Source organism: Nematolebias whitei, chromosome 13 (genome assembly GCF_014905685.2).
Source record: "Nematolebias whitei isolate Nwh7 chromosome 13, NemWhi1, whole genome shotgun sequence".
Taxonomy (NCBI): domain Eukaryota; kingdom Metazoa; phylum Chordata; class Actinopteri; order Cyprinodontiformes; family Rivulidae; genus Nematolebias; species Nematolebias whitei.
Window position 1 is genome coordinate 12536325 of NC_056510.1, and position 21651 is coordinate 12557975.

Sequence of the window (21651 nt, forward strand, 5' to 3'; positions counted from 1 at the left end):
TTAATGAATTGTTTATCAGAATCCCTTCCAATGAAAATCTTCATTTTGTCTGGATTTTAATAAAAAGAGTGGATTACTAGAACTGTGCGTGGTGCATTTTTCATTAGTTTGTGACTAAAATACCATGTGCTGTTGTCACCCCAGAAGTCTGAGCCGTGTGAAGTCATGTTAAATTCACCTAATTAAACTCAAGCTGTATAATGTCCCCTGTTGCTGAAAGGTTTGAATAATGAAAGTATCTCAAAACGTGTTTATTGTGTCAAAATGTTTTTCTGGACTAGTGGAGCCAGTGGTGGCCTTAGCTACCATACTTTGATCTTCAGCCACCCCAAATATTTGAGAAAACTTTACTTTGAGACATAAAATTTGGCACGTTGGTGCAGTTGGTAGTGCTGTTGCCTCACAGCGAGAAGGTCGCCAGTTCAAATCCCAGCCTGGGACCTTTATGGGTGGAGTTTTCATGTTCTCTCTGTGCATGCGAGGGATTTTTCCGGGTACTCCAGTTTCAAGGTTCTTTATTGGTCATTCCACCACATGTGGTACATATGGTGGAACAAAATTGTGAATACAGAGTCCCAGTTACAGACTACAAAATTATTAAAATGTAAAATAAAAACAGTAATGAAATCTAAGATATAATAAAATACACTAAGCACTAGTAGCATAAAACCAATATGCTGAACAGCAGCATGAACATGAATCTCTGTGTGAGCAGATGAGCACGCATGAACATAGTAGCATGAAACAAATCAGCAGCAACATGATGTGATTTTTCACAGTGATCATCCTGGTTAGAGATTCACGAGTCTAACAGCCTCAGGGTAGAAGCTGTTCCTCAGTCTAGTGGTTCTTCCCCTAATGAACCTCAACCTCCTTACCGAGGGGAGTGAGGCACAAAGTGTGTGCTGGGTGAGTGGGGTCCTTCATGATGCAGGTGGCTCTCTTCTCTGTGATGGACTTGCAACCTGTCCAGGGTGTCCCCTGCCTCTCGCACAATAACTGCTGGATATGGACATCTGTGACGCTAGTGACCTGAAAAGGAAGAAGCGGGTAAAGATAATGAATGGATGGATGGAACTTTCAAAAGCCTGGATGCAGCCACACACCATGATGGAAGTCAGAACCTCACTTATTTTTCAAGTTAATGTGCTCCCAATGTGCACTGATGAATGGAAGGGATTTCCAATTACTCTTTTTCACTTTACAATATGTCAGATTTACAACATGCACTGGATTTTAAGTGTTAAAATTTCAGTCTTTGGTCTGACTCTGAGCGTTTGTGTAGCCACTAATAGCACAAAGTGAAAAGATAATTCTACAAATATGTGACTCAAATGGCTCCTCACATCAATAAACCAGCGAGTGTCCAGTTTATTGATTGCCTTTATCCTTTGCAAAGTATTTAATTGCATGAACAGGTGTTTTAAATTCAAACCTTAGTAAAAATCTGTTTTTTTTTCAACAGAGGGCAGCATTGCATACCAAGTAGTGCCTCCGTTTCATGAGTCTGTGGGTGTTTTCACTGTTCGTAAAGCTGGAACACATGAACCCTCGCCTTCTCTCATGTGAATCACCAGTATTCACCCAGGGATAAAAAGTCATCCAAGGAAAACAAACCAAAGTAACCAAACAACTCTATTACTGGAATGTGGGTTTGTTACACCCACAGTGGTCAGTCATCTTTTCAACAGGTGCTGTAAATATGTGAACAGTGTATTTTTATTTTATTTTAGCATATTGATAAATTTATAAATAACTTTTGAGTTTATCACCATAATTATCTGTGGATTACATACGGTATGATGGAGGGTTGGGATCAGTAAATTACAGTGGTAAACTTTTCTGCACATTCAACCACAACAAGGTTAAAGATAACTTGTAAATCAAAACTAAATACACAGCTGGCAAATGATTTTCAACATTTAACAAACCTAATGTCAAATATGTTCACTCTGGTTGGGTTTAATCCATGTTCTGGTGCAGCTACATCACATCTGTCACACAACCTAACGTGGATTCGTCACGCGGCTGCTGCTGATGTGGATTTTGTTTTTGCAAGGGCACCCAGAGGAGCATTTTTAAGTTCTTCTCTGGGCAGCTATCATCCCACATGGGCCTTGGCCTCCTTGATGTGGTTTGGGAGGACATGACGAGGCTTAGCGGTACCCAAAGTGATCAGTCGCGCAGTAACATCTGAAACCCATTTCCCCACAATTAAAGAGAGAGAGAAACTATCATGACCAAACTTCACCCGTTTCCATGGCACCGAGTCAAACACTTGCATGCGTGTGTGAACTGTACCCCCTTACCACAATTGCTCCCAGACACACATACACACACTGCTCTTCCACCCTATATGGTGACAGGGCATTTCAAAATGTGTTTACTTACAAAAGTCATTATTTGCCACCATAAATTAGATAAATCAAGTTTGATACAAAAGACAAACAAAGAAGGACTTCTAAAGCAAATATAATTATATTACACAGTAGTGGTCCCCAAATGGTGGACCACTGACCAGATCCTGAACCGAAAGAAAACTGATCTGGAGTCAGATTAGTTCTTATAGTTTCAGTTGAATGCTGCTATATTAATTAAAAACACTCTGCTCGCCCTATTTTTCCCTCATGAGCAGTTCCTTAAGCTCAGATCCTCTACCAAAGGCCTAGGGTTCTGTGCAGAAGCTTCAGCATTACTGGAAATGAGCTCCGCAGGACAGAAATCTTTGAGGCAGTTCCTGGGATTTGACAAAAACACTTCCAGTTTAGGGGTCACAGTACAGAGAGCTCTGAAGACCACCATCACCACTGAAGCCATGACTCTTCACAACTTCTCGATTTCCTCTTTCAGCCCTATTTCTCAAGCCTAAGATCCCTTCCTGATCTGATGGTAAAGACACTTGGGATTGCTACATCTATGCAACAGAATAGTTTCCTCACATGGTTGTGATGGTGGTGTCATAAGTTTGGGCTAAATACAAACTTTGGCAGTTAACTAGTGCCCTGTTTGAGACCTCCGCTTGTCACGTGTGTGTGAGTAGGTGCATGCTAAGTTGCTCCGTCTGGAAGCTCATCGGACATCAAACACAATGAACCAGTGAGTGGAATGGAGCTGATTGCTATCTCAAAATGTAATCAAACCAAATCAACCCTTCAAAACACAAGCACATACTCTGTAGCTGCTCTGTCTCCGAACATGCACCCTGCCCAAGCCCAAAACCCAGAGTAAAGACCACACACTTCCATGTTCAGATCATCGCTCATGATGTGCTCACCATGTTTTTGGCTTGTGATGTACGCTGCAGTTGCAGAGTCCTGCTCTTTGCTGTGGTATCAGTGGTTGGCTGTTTTACAAACATCCTCCAAGAGGACTTGTCAGTGAAGTTCCTATGCAGACAAGCCAAGAGCTTCAGCTTCCCATGACCCTCTGCTTTCATGGGTTAGGGTGACCTCCTGGAAACCCTGCGATGGCCCTAAGGAGTGCTGAAAGTTTTTGATCAGTTTGTCTTTTATGAATGAGGCACGATAATGTCAGGCCACGTTAGGGGCTACACAGAGCTCAGTGGTTTTCCAGAATATGGTTTGCTGTAAGTCTGTTTATGCATATGAACATCAAAACAATGGAAAGGGAAGAACGACATGCACATGCTGTGTGGCATAAGGTTAATTAACCTTATTTTTAAACAAATATATAGTAATCAAAAATTTTCTTGATTCTTAAATATATTTTTTTCAGTATTGACGGTAGAAAAAAAAACCCACTGGGCATTTTTTAGGTTACATTTTTAGTGAACATGTTAGTGGTAAAACCCATACAAAAATGATAATATTTATCTGATTTCAGTATCACTTGTATTACTTATGAGTGAATCATTGGCAGAAGTTGTAAATAATTGTACTTTTTGCCTGAACATGCGGGGCCCCATTTACAAAGTCATATGAAACAGATTTACCTGACTAGCAGGCAATGCTGCGGAGAGATGAGGAGAAGGAATAAGACGGAGCAGCAAAGAAAAGCGAGGAAGGGTGAAGAGAGAGACCGGGTGAGAGAAGATCCTCTGAGGGCAGCAGCTCTGGTTACGTTCAGCCTCTGATGCTGACTGGCAGCCATGTCAAAAGCTAAGAAGTCAAATGACGCTGATTTCTAAGTTCATCTTTAGGGCATAACAAAGTGAAGCTTATTATACAGGGTTGTGGAGGCTCGGAATGTGCGATGCACCTATTCATGGACACAGATTCACACATGGAGGCACACAAACCTACAGGCATTAGAAAATTATCTGCATTCCTATTTGTCTTTGTGTTTCATCTATTTTTTTTCTGCAGTGCTTGTGAAACACGGTATTGTAAAGTATTGCATGATGGTCTGTCTTTCAAAGTAAGAGGATTACTTTCAAACCTACACAAACTTTGAGGTCAAAAAGTCTAGATGCCCCTAATCAAATGTCTAAGGGAGAGCCTCAGGAAAACCCTTATATGATATTTTGACAACAATTTATTAAGGAATATATCTGATTTTTTTTAAATCTTGCATACAAGTCACATTCAGCCTGTATATACTTTGCACAGCTAAAAAGACTGGTATTATGAGTTTTTGTGACACATACCAATCTAAGCCATTATAAATTATCTAATCTCATTCTATAAATGTGTTGTGTCCCACTCACATTCTTTTGAACTATTTTGTAAATCTGTTGCGCAATGTCAGCGATGCAGATTATTAAAGAAGGTTGTACTATCTTTTAATAAGAGTCAAAACATCAGATTATAAATTCAGGGGGATTTACAAATTGATCAACTGTGTATAATTTTACCAATAGCTAAAAAAAAAAAAAAAAAAGAAGTTTGTGATTAATCTTGAGTGACAGCCTAAGTATTAACTTATTACTTTGTTCTGCAAACATACTTCACCTTGTCACTGGATACCCCACCCTGTTTCATTATTGCGACAGCGTTACAAACAGCATGTCAGCTTGTTCAGAGTACACACTGAACCATGGATCAAATAAGAATGGCACCTTTAATTCAATTCAGTTTATTTATATAGCACCAAGTCACAACAGAAGTCATGGAGTTCCTCAGGGTTCAGTGCTTGGACCAATACTCTTTACCTTATATATGCTTCCATTAGTTTTTTTTTCCATTCCATTCATTCATTTCCATAAAGTTATTAAACAACATGGGATACATTTCCATTGCTATGCTGATGATTCAGAGTTAAATATTTTTCTGATTGTATGACCTTTAAAATGTCAGAAAGAAAAGCCACAGTAAACAGAGGACTTTGGTTTGTTGTTGTTCAGTGGGCTGTTCCCTTCTGCAGGGGTCACCACAGCGAGTGAAGAGATTTGGTAATTTTTTTACACTTGATGCCCTTCCTGACACAACCTTGGCTTGAACCTGCATCTTCAGGATTATAAGACTGCACACTGATCACCGTGCTACTGCAGCAAGCAGAGCATTAAATGTTACAATGAACAGTTACCTAACCAAAGCAGACACACCGGTTCTGACAGGCTAAGCATGACAAAAAATAAATCTTTATTTAACAAACCTACTTTGGGCTCCGGTGACCCCCGTGACCAGAAAAGGAAGAAGCGGGTAAAGATAATGGATGGATGGGTTTTTAAACATTGCTGGAGGCTGATGAAATGTTCCACTTTTTGCATTATGTGGCTTTAGGAGACCAGAAGCAGGCCCATTTAATTTTTAACTTCAATTTGATTAATCAGGGTGAAATCAGATCTTTATTTACTTACTGTCTGCTAAAAAGTGCACATAATTGTAATATTATTTTGTGACTTGTAGAGAGAGAACTTTTCTGCTGGTTCTTAATGTGTCTTTTGCTTCTGTCACAGCTGGCTGTAACACCTGCTTTCCAGATGTTCTCCTGCACAACAAAAAGAAAATGAGCTTGACTTTTTTTTTTCTCTCCTCCTCCCAACTCCCTCCTCAAAGCTGTGCTCACAACAGCAACCTCCTGCTGAACTCTGCTCACTATTTCTGTTCTCACCTCTTGCTTTCTGTTTCTCTGTTCTTTTTTTCTTCCAACATTGAGATTATTTAAACAGGTCTATTACACCCAAGAGGCTGTTAGCAAAGTGAGGGAACTGAAAGTGACAAAGTGCACGGAAGAGGCACTCGGGACCATCTTAACACCATTTTCTGTCTTTATGTCATCATCACCTTCTGAATAGCTCCTTCATCTGACAGTGGTGGAGTACTGTGTTACTTTTTTTAAGTACTCGTTTGCACTTATTTGCTCTATGACCCAACTGTATATTTTACGATTTGGGAATGGATATACGGGAGCTATCAAACTCAAATGGGAATATGTCATAAATATTCTGTCAAAAAATTAGAATAAAAAACTTTTTTTTGGTCAGTCCACTCATATATAAGGCTACACATGACTGAAATAGTGTTTCTCATGAGCAAAAATGGAGACAAATGTGAATTATGAGTTGAGAATGGGCAATTCAGCACAGAAGACACAAAACAGGCAGCATACAAAAAAATAATATATTTCAGAAACATTCAGCTACAGTAACTATCCATCATCAATCATCCATCCATCCATTATCTTTACCCGCTTCTTCCTTTTCAGGTCGCAGGGATCACTGGTGCCCATATCCAGCCATCACTGTGAGATGCGGGGGACACCCTGGACAGGTCGCAAGTCCATCACAGGGACACAGAGACAAACAACCATTCACTCTTTCACTCTCACCTAGGCACAATTTAGAGATACCAATCAGCCTAACATGCATGTTTTTGATCTGTGGGAGGAAACCAGAGTACTTGGAGAAAACCCACACATGCATGGAGAGAACATGCAAACTCCACCCAGAAAGGTTCCCGGCCGTGAGTTCAGCTGGGGTGACCTGCTCGCTGAGTGGCAACAGCTTTATCAACTGTGCCACCTAACTATGACATATTTTTCAAATTAGAATGAGATATAGAACAAGTTACATCATGTTTTCTTGTTTTTAGGAAGCATATGAAGTGGGTTTGGTATGAGATGGAGATCATGAATTAATTAACATTCTGGCTGCTTGCAAGAATCTATTATGTTGTTGCACTTTTTAAACCAGGAAGTAATGCAGCTGCAGGATACTCCTGACAAACTGGTAGTATGAAGTGGTGAGAATGAAATGGAAAAGTTTTGTATAGTCTGTAAGAATTGAAGGCACTGCTGAACTTTATTGGTTATGTTGGTGATATTGATTGTCCAGCTGAGGTTCTCCATTATGTGGACGGCCAGTAACTTTACACTACAGGATCTCTCAATGGCAATCTCTTACTGTATGTGGAGTGGTGCATGTGGGTAAGATTTCCTTCTGAAGTCAATGACTAACACCTTAGTCTTGCAAATTGTTTTCATCTTGAACAAAATACCGGTAGATTGATGATTGTTTCAGTTACATTGTCTTGTGATCCTTAGTTGAGGCTCAAGACATCGCCATCAGTGCAATTTTCCAAAAAGTGTTTGAGCATTAAAGCTTCACATATTCTTTACTGCTCTTGCAGACAAACAAAAAAGAAAAGATGAACAGATAAATAAATAAATGGATTGCACAAAGGGATAAAGTCAAAGCAATGGACAAAATAGCAGTCTGCTGAGCTTTTGAAACATTCTTTCTAATGGTTACCGCAAACCACTTTCAATAAATAGTCTCACGTTTATTAGGATAGAATGAATACATGAAAGTGGGTGAAAAATGTTCCCACAGATGTGAACATTTTAATGTTTTTTTTTTCTGTTTGTTGTGTTTTTTTTTTTTTTTTCAGGGTGTTTGTAGATATTTATTACAAATATATTAGTGTCCAGTGACAAAATATTTTTTATTTTCCATTTATTTGCACCACAACATAGCATGCAAATAAAGAGAGGCATAAACTGCCAAAAAATAAGGCAGTCTTTAATATATGTCATGAGAGGGAAGCCACACGGAGGGTGTGTTTCCTTCCCAGCTGTGCTGACCACTGCCTGCCTGCCAGGGCTGCCTGTTAGCAAACGATGTTTCATCCCCAGAGCCCGAGATCTCTGGAAAAGCTGAACTCCATTTGCCTGTTCTGGCTGACTTCTGGAAGCAGAACAATCAAGCCAAAGCAGGACCGGTTATGACTGCGCAGCTGCTCCCGGAGCGTCCACCACTAAACCACTCAGGGAACCACTCGGGGAACCGCCACAGGACTGTGCGGAGAACCTCGACATGTGTCACGGCCACAATTTACAGAGTTGTGTGTCGTGAAACAGATAAATGATACCACGGCACTTAAAGTTATTTTGGTAAAATAGAGAAGTCCTACCAGAGTTGGCTGGAAAATTGTGGAGTTTCTTCTTTCATTCCCAAGCAGTTGTAATAATTATAATTCTTTTAATCATAGTTTGGCAACTGATTTGTTTTACTTGCCTAGTACACTTGCAATACATTATGACACTTGAAATAATAAAAAAAGACTGTAAACAGAGAAGTTTGACCAATTTTCTCATTTTTTCATCTCCCTGATTAATGAAAATCTATCCATTAAATCTTATATGGACAAACTAGTTTCTAAACTAAAAAAACTTAAATTGGGATTCTTCTTTAGAAATTAAGTGTTTCTCACACGTCATAAGGGCATCCGATTATTTCAACTATTCTGCTGCTGGTAGATTATGGAAATCTGCTATTTTTGAACTATTCAGCCCAGTTTTGAAAAAAAAAAAAAAAAAGATGCTTATTTCATTGTGCCTTGTGTTTTTTGATTGACTGTAGCTATTGAATACATCACTGCACTTTGTATGCTACATCAAAATGTCCCTCTGACTGACCGCAGACTTTCTCATTTGCTGGTTTTTATCTAGAATGCATTCTTGGGCATTTTCCTTCATATTTATGTTAACTTTTATCTAGAACTTTCACCCATTATAGCCTGCACTCTCAGGACATCTTTTGATGCAGGTCCCAAAGGTCAGAATTGAACTGCGTTGAAAATCTTTCACCCCTGCCACTTTGAATATTCTGCAGAAGGATTTAAAGTTATCATCTCTTGTTACCTTGGCACAATTTAAATAAATTCTAAAAGAAAGAGCAGATCACTTGGCTCCTGTAACTGCCCTAATGTGCAATTATGTGATCTCTCTTGGGTACCGTATTTTTGGACTATAAGGTGCACTCAAAATCCTTTAATTTTCTCAAAAATTGACAGTGCAATATATGTATTAATTCTGGTTGTGCTTACTGATCTCGAACAGATTTTATGTTATTGTGAATTAGTTGAATAAAGTTTGACTTATCTGACTGTTCTGTTTTGCTTAATGCGCCTTATAATCCGGTGCACTTATAGTCCGAAAAATACGGTATGTATTTTATATATTTGGTTTTGCATTTTGTATTTGTTGTATGTTTTATGCTGCTGTCTGGGCCAGGGCACTCTTGGAAAAGGAGATTTTAATCTCAACAAGTTATTTTCCTGGTTAAATAAAAAGGATACGTTATATAGACTTTTTTTTTTTTTTTACTTTTTTGGTTAATAGATGGCAAACAAACAACCATTTGGTTTTCATACCTTTCAAGCAGTATTTTGGTTAAGCATTCTCATCACTGACAGCGGTACAAAATTATAGGGGAAAAAAAATAACTAAATTTTGGAACATTTGACAGACATACTTTATTCATTCAACCTACAACCACCACCTGAAGATACATCTGTTAGTCAGTAGTTAATGGTAGGATTACTATCTTATTTCTTGGACTATAAGGCACACTTAAACTCCTTCAATCTTCTCAAAAATCGACAGTGAGCCTTATAATCCAGTGCGTCTTATGTATTGATTCTGGTTGTGCTTGCTGACCTCGAACAAATTTTATGTGGTACAACTGAACAATGTTGAGTTATTGCGAATGAGTTGAATAAAGTTTGACTTATGTGACAGTTTTCTTTCACTTAATATGCCTTATAATCTGGTGCGCCTTATAGTCCGAAAAATATTGTAATAGAAACAGTGGAATCTCCTATATACCCTGTGGTGTTTCACAGAGAGCAACTTCAACGATGACACATCTTAAAAACATCAATATATGGACATGAAATGTAGTTCCTGTCAGTAATCAGTATGGATTTGGAAGCAAACATCTGCACACATCAAACAGAGGTTTGCAACAGTGAACAGAAGCTGACAGCATGCGTTCACAATGTTTAAAATATTTTAAATTTGCAAAAATATTTTTATTACCAATTTCTGATACATCCATTCCCCGAGAATGTTGGACAGCTTGCTATTTTAGAAACGGTGTATGAAATATGTTTTTTTTTTAATGACTGGCAAAGATAAAAATGCTACCAAGTCTAATATTGGAAGAATACTTCACTAATCTGTAAAATGAATGTACCATGGTTTAGGCAAAAAATAAAGTTAGTTGTCAAGACTGTAGACTCAAACAGTCATCAATGATTATAAATACATGTACTTACTTATCATGAAACAAAATATAAAAGCTGCAATTGGCTTAAAATCACACACACACGCACACACACACACGCAAATAGTTCAGGTAATTTACATTAGAAATGAAAAATGTCATGTGCAATTTGTACGAGGATCAGACAAATTATTCCAAATATTCCCAAAACAAACTCTGTAAATAAAACAGTGGAGGTGTTATAAAAACAGAAGAATGTGAGACTACACATACAAATCTGTTTGTGTACAGTAAAAGAAAAATATATACTTTCTGTATGATTGATTGTGATGGTGGTGTACCATTGGGGGTTAGTGGGACAGCTGGTCCTTGGATCTGGAGCAAATATTCCCGGGCCATAGTCATGACACACAAACATATAATGATCAGTTTGGCCACATCAGCCTATTAAAAGTCACACTGTGTACACACACACACACAAACACAAGGTTCCCAGACAGTGATGTAGCCCCCGATGCCATGTGCAAACGCAACCACATCAGGGTCTGTTGCCCCACCCTGCTCACCCACAGCATCAACAGACTCACACCAAAACGCAAGCAGGTTTACGCCACTCTTACTCAGTCATTCACTCGTGGATAAGAACATTTCACAAAACGTATTACACATGAACACAATAGACATCACTTGTGTTCATATTGACTGCATATGCACACAGACCACGTGAGCACACACGTGCACAACAGATGAACGCTCAGCTTGGCCGTACTCATATGGAAGTATGCAGGGGCTCCAACCAATAATGTTTTTTTATAAGCTAAAAAAAAAAAAAAAAAAATTGCTGGTTGAATCTGGTTACCGTGGTTTTGGTTGGTTTTGAAATATTTTGGAAACCATAGAAAAAATATATACATATAGTGGGAAAGTAATTTAGAAAGAATTTGTAAAAGCCTAAAAGACATTTCCAAATGAACGACAAGTGAATGCTTCCTTCATTTTCCAGCTGTAGGCGCCTAGCTTTAGTTCTATTTTTAAATTTATTGAGAAGCCTGAATAGTAATAATTTAACCTTGTTTTTAATAATCCTGGCCTTCAACTCTGCCTTACATGTTTTATTTTTAATTTTTTTTCACATACAGTAGTCCTTCACGATTTCGCAGTCTTGCTCTTTCGTGTTTTTTCAAAGTAAGATTGAACACGTGGGAAAAAAAAAAAAAACAAAAAAAAAAACGTGCACAACACGATTGTCAATTTTAATATTACTCATGTGATTGGGACAGTACGTAATAATGCACAGTAAAAAGTTAAGAAAAAAATACTTCAGACAGGCACCACCATTTTGTAGTTTTCTCTCAATAAGCCTACATTATATTACAGCTCATAAGGACTACATATCCCAGAAGTGAACAGTGCCCCGCCTAGAAACCCTGTTGCCTTCTGCTAAAATAGGTAGAGGGAACGTTTTGATCTGATCGGAAAAAGTTTGGTCCTTTACAGTGAATTTGGCACCCAGCAGATTCAGAGAGCCGCATGAAATCAGACCAGAACCAGACCTCGAGACCCATCACAAACCTGAGAGCTGGTGAGACCAGTGAAGACTTCCAAGCTGGGACACCGTTTTAGGGCCGACGTTCTCTCTGGAGCCCACCGGGACTTTTTTCATCCAGAGTTGGACTCAATTTGGTCCCCTTCTGGCCATCCGAATGTCCGCCCCTTCCCCCAAAATGTGCTTCGGCACTCAAGGGCTGCACAGAACCAGACCAGAACCGGATCTCCAGACCCAATGATGAACCAGAGAGCTGGTAGCTGGCCCACGAGGACTCCCAAGCTAGGATACGCAGCTGTAGGTTCAGCTTTTTCTCTGAAAGCCGCCACCACTACCCAGAGCCAGAGAGATGATCAGAACTGGCAAACCAAGTCGGAGCAGAACCGAGCCACTGCTGCTCTGCCAGCTGGTGAGTAAAATTTAGTACAGTAGCTACATATACTGTAAGTATATTGTTAAAATTGGCAGTTTTAAGCGTTTAGAACATTGTAGACTTTGTCACTGCAGGGTAGGTCTGCAGAAATGGAACAGAGTCGGAATCAAGCGGTACCACGAGTTCCTGCTGTTCTACCAGCTGTTGAGTAAAATTTAGTAGCTACATACACATTTTAAAATGACGTAGGTTTACGAGTTTAGAACATCGCAAGAGTGTGGGAAGGGTTTCTAAAGCCTTAATATTTATATTTATTTTTTTGGTCTGTAAGTCACTTTTTTTGTGCATAATTTGCAGGTCCTGTGACTTATACGTCGAATCAACACATTTATGGATTTTTTTCCCATATTTATAAACCAAGTTTTGGCTGAGATATGACTGTTTACATTAATTCTGACTGAAAATATTGAACACTACCATTTTCAGGCGCTAGATGGCACTCGAGTAATTTGGCATGCCGCTGTGTCATGTAATAGGTAAAAGTGGCTTTTAATGAAACAATCAGCTTGCCATAGACTGCCACCTTTGTCCAGCGTGCCTGGAGCAACCGTCAAATCAGCGTCATTCCGCTGTGCCACTCAGGCAGCTAATTTGACCATTGAGGTGCATTTATTAAGTAAAAGTTCAACTGAGAAACACCTTTACTATAATGTCAAGCAAACAAATAATTGTTTTAAGTGCTTATCTTGTTAAATTTCTAAGAAATATTGAGTGTTCCTCCTTCCTGATTTCCTCCCTCAGAACGTGTTCCCAGAGCACAGAGGCAGCTAATACTTTTGAAAATGCCACTGATTTGACTGTCAAAGTGCATTTATTAAGGAAAAGTTAAACCGAGACACTTTCTATAATTATGAGCAAACAAATAATTGTTTTTTAGGTGGTTATCTTGTTAAATTTCTAAGAAATGCAAAGCTAGTCCTCCCGTGCACAAGCCTATTTCCACTTATCGGCTTTTGAAATGCAGCTGATTTGACTGTCAAAGTGCATTTATTAAGGAAAAGTTAGACTGAGACATACCTTTACTATAATTTTGAGCAGACAAATGTTTTTAAGTGTTAATCTTGTTAAATTCTTGTTAAAGTTCTCCCGTGCACTCTTCCGTGGCCACCATTTGACAGCCAAAATTAATTTTTGGCACAACACCAGCCCACATTTCCGGGTTGTCAGCGGTGACTTGTAACAAACATGACGTGTCAGCGGTGACACATAATAGATGAGACATATACGGAAAAGCGGCGTACTTATGGATTTTTCCTCTTTATTTGATATATTTGGACTGATACAACTTATAGGGCGGTGCAACGTGTACGGCAGAAAATACAGTCTATAAATATAATAGCGCTACTTCTCAGATTTTCACTTATTACGGGGGTGTCCGGAATGTAACCCCTGCAATAAACAGGGAATATTTTGTATAGATTTTAGTTTCAGTCTTTTTTTTTCATTACTTGGAAAAAAAAAATAAAATCAACTAACCCAGTACATGTTGAACCAACATTACACTTTAAGGGGCTTTGAATGTCTGTTTAGAGTTTTCCAACATTAAAGAAACTTTACAACACAAATCTTATCCACATTGTAGGTGTTCGGCATCACACTTATCTTTTAAGAACCCCATCAAACCAAAGCCCTTCACATTCCCAGGCTCTGAGCAATAATGGTGACCCTCTTTAACCCTGTGGAGGACCTGCAGGGGTCATACCTATTACAGCGGTTATATACTCTTTCTGGCATTCTGTCTGTAATTAAAGCAGTAAATTACCATCTGATGGTGGTCTGCAACATGCAGGTGCTGTCTGTGGGGAGATGTAGATCTGAAAGTATTTTCAGACATTGATTTATTTGGAAAAATAAAAATGAATAAACACAATTAAACAAATATTAGTAATCTTATAGATCTTATAATCTTAAGGGGATACAGATATTTGTCAAACCAAAATTCAGAACTAGTCTGAAGGGAAGGTCTACCTCAATCCAAGGAATTGAATTGTGGAATGGTCTAGAGAGTGATGTTAAAAATGCCAAGTCAGTGTGTACATTTAAGAAAAAGATCAACGCTGAATTGTTAAAAAAGATATATATATGAAGTAGCTTAGTGTGTTTTTTGTATTAGAATTAGAAAAATTAGAAAGAATTATTCATTTTGTTCGGTTACTTGAAAATTATTATGATTGAACTAATTGTTTGAAAAAAGGGGCAGATATAATGATTTTTTTCTTCTTTCTGCTGCCTCTCATTTTAGATCTCCTGTATTTTTTTATATAGTTATGAAACTGTTTTGTATTTTTAAAATGAATAAACTTTATACCATACCATACCATTAGTCTTGGTTGTATTCTTTAAAATAATCAAACAGTTCCATATTAGGGTATGCACTGAGAGGATCACAAGAATTTGAAAATAAATATATAAAGTCAAGCCATAATAAGTTAAAAGAACCTCCTGAATAATGTTGACTGTCACAATCTTAATCATCAAGAATACATTTTTTTTTTAATGATATACATTTTCTGCTAGTATAGCAAAGCTCAATCAGGAAAGCAGTAATAAATTATTGCTATTTAATTGTTGGTTTGTGTTTGTGACAAGAAATGCAACAAATATGGAAGGTGTTTTTTTTGATAAAAAAATATTATAACCTAAATATGTTAAAAAAAAAAAAAGTCAAAATAAGACTAAAAATGCCAATTAAAAATACTTCAAAGTAAATTATGCACGGCAGCTGGCTGATAAACATTTTGTTTTACTTCAACATTGAGCAAAATGTTCATTTATAGGCAAAGAGGGCTCACGTGATGTTTTGAATATCAACTGAGCACCAAAATCAAAACAGAAAAATGGTCATGATATGATAAAGTTATCCCACCATGCAGGAATCAAATGTCAACATTATAAATTAGACAACTTCTTTAAACATTGTAATGTGATTGAAAGGCTTATGGCCAACAAAACAATGTCATTCAAACATAATTACAGATAGAAATTATAAAACACTGAAAAAAAATCCACTATCACAGGCATAGGGCAGGTTGGCTGAGCAAAGGAAACATTTATTTGCTGCTTGTGAAACGTAGTTCAGAGGCAAAAAGACAAACACACAATGAACAGTGTAACAATGCTTCCCTACCTTTTGCAGCCTATGCTAGACAAATGTATGTAAAAAAACAAAACAAAAAAAAAAACATATCTTGAAATCAGAGTTTATTTTAGAGCTCCAAACAAGCCATCAACTTAACATTGCTCTGAATCACTGCGTTTAACAATCGTATATGTGTGAGTCAAAAGTTTAATGTTACTCTGTTGATTCATTGAGAGACTGACTCAACGTAAATCAGCTCGTGTGGGAAAAGACTTTAAAGGGATTCCCTTTTCCATCACAATCATCTGGATACAATTGTACCATTAAAGCCGACTCCCGTCTGAGAACGAAGGTATGTTAAACACCCCAATGATATCTCTTCATATTGAAGCTTTTCCTCTCAATCTGTTCCCATCTCAGCTCCCTCTGTTCCCCTTGAATACAATCTCAGGAGCCACACAAGACGATGGTGACTGCAGGAAATATGGTGGCTTCCAGTGAGGCAGGCGGGACCTCATTTAACCTTTGACCTCACTTTGCAACTGGCTTGAGGAAGGTGACTCAACACAGCATTTACCATAACACACGGCTGCAGTTCCTGTAAAGTTTTCATGAACTGTGTTAAGCTGCTTGACATGTTTTTATATTAATTTAAATGAATTCACAAACTTTTTTCTTGAGCCATAAGGTAACATCCACTCATTCACTTTATCCAATTTGCACTTTTTTCCCTCACTATCAACAAACAGCCTCAAAGCAACAAGTGTGTGTGTGTGTGTGTGTGTGTGTGTGTGTGTGGGGGGGGGGGGTGAATGCTTTGATCTCACATCACCCCCCCCCCCGCCTAGGGCAGAGACAGCTGGGCATGTGGAAATGTACTCTTATGTGTACATGCATCAGGATACTCTATGTGTACTTTACATCTGTAAACACCCCATTTTTTGATGAAAAGTATAGAAGTATATTTGTGCAAACAAAAAAACAATGTGGCATACATCCAAATATTTAGTCATTAAATTTTAAAGTGCAAAAACCAGCCATCATTAGTGTCAGGTTTTGTAACATTTGTGGCTCTGCCAAACTTATTCTACAGCCTGTGTGTCTCGTCCATGCATTAACTTTTTTTGTTGTTGATGTGAGTAAATACCGTTTTTACTCAGAGTTGGTGATCCTTGACATCATTTTTGTAGATTCAGTATAAGATAAAATTATTATATAATTAATGAATATTAATACATTTAGTAACAAAGTGCTTTTGATAAAAAAAAAAAAAAAAGTGTTTTAGTAAAATTTTCTGTTTTGTGTAGATACAAATCAGTTCCTCCCTTTACTAAGATAAATGTCTGATTGAATGACTCCTAGGTCCATTATGATATTTGGATTAATGGATTAATTTCATCATTGTCTACTTTTGGTATTTTAGCTGCAAGGCTTGATCCAACGTTCACAAAATGATGATTAAATCCATTTACAATTTCATGTTCATCATGGATTTCATTGTCATCCTTCAAAAAATATTGTGAAATACCTGTTTTTGCTTTATGACTTTTCAGAACACTATTTATTACTCACCATGTAGCTTTCATATCACCATTACGTTTATTTAATAAAATCACTATAATATTCCTTCTTGTGTTTCCTTATAATCGCTATTAATTTATTTTAATACTTCTTATAATTCTCTTCAGCCTCTTGCGTTCTCAATTTCAAGAAACATGTATACAAATTATTTTTTTTAACAAGCATTTCTCAACCCTTTCGTCATCCATGGTTGGTCAACAACATTTCTCTTTGTATAATTATTTTGCACACAATTCTTTTCATACAGAGCTCCTAAAATATTCATAAACTCATCATACGATCTGTTCACATCATCAACATACACGTCTTTCCAGCTTTGTTTATGTAAATCATCTTTTAATTTGTCCAATGCTTTTTTTGATGTGTTTGTTTTTTTTTCTTAATTGTGATTTCTTTTGTAATGCTTTGATCATTTTTATAAATCGTGAAAACTGGTAAACGATCACTCAAATCAGTCATTAAAATACCTCCCATCACATCCCCATTTGTTACAATTGTGAAAATATCATAAACTACATAAAGTAGTTTACATACATAAATAACTACATAAAGTATTAGTCAAGAAATCAAAACAAATAGTAAAAAAAAAATAAAAAAATAAAACAATTATTGTACCAATCAAGATAAATGATGGTCATAGAAGAAGAAAAAAATGGACAGAGTAAGACTTGGGTCAAGCTGTGGAGAAGAAACCACAAAGAAAACCTCTGTGGCTAAAGTATCCATCATCGAGATGTTATTGGGATGGAAAGAAACGGTTGAGCTCACCAGCAGATGTGCAGCCTGGAAGCTGGGATGGCAATGCCTGGCATGGACTGTTAAAACTACATGGATATTCCATTTTAACACTTTGCAGTCATTTTGCTGATATGCTTATCACTCCAACAAAATAAGAACAAAAAAATAATTCATACGATATGCACCAAATATTTCATTAATACACTTAAGGACCTCCCTTACTGAGGATGCTCAGGAAAGCCAGAGTGCACAATATGTCTGAGTGAAGCAAATGACTAAAATAGACAAAGTTGAGGAGAAAGAACAAAATGGTTCTTTATCTGGAATGTGTACTGGAAAAGAGTGGATTTATTTTATAATAAGACATTCTTGAATCATTTTATTGTCAAATTTTGACTGGTTTTGCTTAAAAAAAAAACACATTTGTCTGAAAAGCATGTTCATCAGGTTGGCTGATGAGGAAACACTTTCACTCGTTTTCCCAGTCACTTTTTTTTTCTTTCAGAATTTTCACTCTTTACCTCTTTTTCCTTCTAACATGAAAAACAAACATTTCTCTCACATTCATCTGCTCTTTCTCAGCCCTGAACTGGAAAGTCCCCCGAGTTTACCAGTAGCAGCAGAAGCTACAGCAGCACTGTTTGGGTCACACTGGTGAAGGGAAGGCACGCCACTGGCAGCTGGCCTACCACATTAGAGAGCTATGCTGTGTGCATGTGTGTATTTGTGTGTGTGAGTGTTATTATGTGTGTGCTGGTGCATGCATATGTGTGCAATAATAAGAGCCCTGCTGTCTGTCAACCACAAGGCAGCAGCTGCTTGGGGCTGCAGATTAGAGGCTTGTGCTGCACTGGATGCCCTTAGTGAGCGGTTGGAGGGATGGATGAGTGAACGGATAAACAGATTGATGCTGGATAGAGTTTGAGAGCTGACTTGCTCAGAATCTACTTCTACACCTGCCAAAGTAAAATTCAAAAGAAGTCCATTTTTTAAACTACTGGCCATTTTACTAATATTGTGTTTTACAACTGGCATGGTTTTTTTTTCAGCAAGTGTACCAAGTGCATTTTTTGAAGAACAGTAAAATGAATGGAAATCAAAGCTGACAATGACATTCTCATTTGGATGTTGTGACATCAAGTCACTGCTGTACTGTTAGATGGCTCCAAAACAGATGCAGTGTTCCAAAAAACTGTTAATTAATTTTTAAGTAAACACTTTGTGTCCTTAAATAGGAATACAGAATTCCCTCGATTATTGCGGGGGTTATGTTCTGTAATGCCGTTTGACCACAGCGTTTGAAGCCGGCTCTTTTATCCCAGGTGGAGAGAAGACTTGCACCGACACGAATAACGGCAGAAAATAATAAAAGTTTTACAATTTATTTTCTATTGAGGCAGGAAAAGTTACAGGTTACAGTTACAGGTGAACGGGTTGGATGTCGATGCCCCGGAAACCGAAAAATGTCGGTCTATATAAACTCTAGGCGCCACCCCTTAAAGGGGAACGGAGCTCGGCCTTTCGTGTATCACTATTTTATTTATTTATTTGTGCCAATAAGATTTATCTGGTTAAATGTAAGCATTTTTGAGTGTTTGTGTGCAACTGTCCTTGTATGCATGAAGCAGATAAACAAAAGCCTCTACAAATATGGCAAATGGCCTCAGGTGGCTGCAAAAGTCTGACTTCCTGTTTTCTCTTCAACATCAATGGAGGACATACTGTATATGTACTGTACTGCAAAAATGTATATGGGTATTCACCAGTGACGATACTACTACCACTTGAAGAATTGGTTCAGCTTCAGAATTATTTGCACTTTCCTGTCAGTTACGTGAGCTTAATAGATCATTACTTCTGACTTTGTTGCAAAACAATTTTTACCACACTGGTTTCTCCGCTAGTGTTTGCTACTGCAAAGTACGTCCATTGTTGTTCTTTGAATTTCAGCATAAAGCAGCGGCCAGAAGCACTGTTGGCTTCTGGGCCGTGTAGTTTTTTGACTTGTGTTGCAATATAGGCTTATTGAAAGAAAACTGCAAAATGGCGACGCCTGTACGAAGTATTTTTTTTCCCCACTCGTTAACTTTTTATCCCACACTATCCCAATCATGCGAGTAATATTAAAGTTGACGATCATGTATTGTGTACAATGTTACGTAAAACTCGCAAAAGAGTGAATCCGTAAATGTCAAACCGCGAAGTATCAAGGGACTACTGCATCCACTTCTATCTAGAGCATCAACAACAATAAAGAGGGAAAAATTACTACATTATCTTCATTGATGAAAAGCCAATGCAGTTTATGAGTGCGGACACAGAACCAGAGATTTGGAGCCCGGGGTTGTACCCTCGATGTGAGTCTCACCTACAAAGTCTAACAACTTGCTAACAAACTGTCTAACTGTCAGTCACTGTATGTTATAACACATTTTTAAAGCCTTGAATAGCTAACTGAAAATGAACATTAAACAAGTGCATATGAACAGCAGGAAGGCAGGAACTATAAAAATCCAGAAAAAAATTAGCTCCTGAAGAAAATTACATTTTAAGTGTAGTTGTTTTAGACATGAAAATGTCCCATTTACCTACAGTAAAAGGGTGGGACTTAAAACTGCACTGCAGTCAGCTTTATATAATACATGTTGACAGTTTGGAGTGAATAAACCAGGTTGCATGATGTTGAACATAGTGGTGAAGACTGTTCTACACACAGCTAGGATGAAAAAATAAATAAATAAGAGAGCACTATAAAAATTTAAACTGTTACATCAGATTATTTTTAGCAAAATGTAATAGAAAAATAAATAGCCTCTCACTGACATTTACATTTAATTAGCACTTGCAATATTAACGCACAAAAAAAAAAACCATTTACTTTTACGTTGTCATGAATGTTTTTTTAAGCAATATGTGACTTTAAATTTATTGGCAGAATCATGAAAGGCAAACATAAGGATGGCAAAGCAGCTGGATCACAATTTTATTTGTGTTCATGAATAGAGCATGGACTTTGTTGTTCATGAATAGAGGTTTTTGAAGTTCAAGATTGTGGTAAACATAAAATAAAATAATGAAAAACAATCTAATATACACAAATGCAAACTATAAAAACGTTAAACCAAATGACAAAGACTGGGGCATAATGAATTTCACCTGAGCATGAAATTGGTCGGAGTTTGGAATTTCCCTTTGGGCGGGAGCCATCAGTCATGTTCCAGTGAAACATCCCACTCCTCCTCTGTTGTGGTTTCTGTAGGTGAGATGAAGGCTATTGCTGTGACACTGGGAGGTAGGAGCACTCTTAAACACTCCTTGTCTGTGTGTGATCCATGCGCTCTTTTTGTTCTCCTCACTTTGGAGAGCTTGCACTCATGAATGGGGACGTATTAACAAGTGTGAGTGTATGCAAGTGCCCACAAGCACACACGGAGCTGCAAACATGCACACACTTCGGCTGTTTATTGATCTTGGAAAGAGTATCCTCTTAATGTCACAACCACACAAGCATATCAGTTGTTGGTGTGTGTAGCATGAATACTCTCGATCTCAGTTACTTCTCTCACACATATTTTACAGAAGGTGTGATCATATCAGGTGCTGAGCAGTGATGACACACATGCAATGGATGCCTCATGGTCAAAAGCATGTTGTTCAAAAGGCATTTATCTCAGGCTAGGATGTTGCCTGGTCCAATCTTATGCCATGATCAGAATATCTTATTACCATTTTTCTTTTATACACATTTTAATTATTTTGTTGAAAGTAGCTGGGACCATGGTGGAACGACAAAGACCCTTGAATTCTTGAAGCTGGCAAATGAGAATGCTGTTTTCTATAATTGTTCATCATAACAATTTTGATAT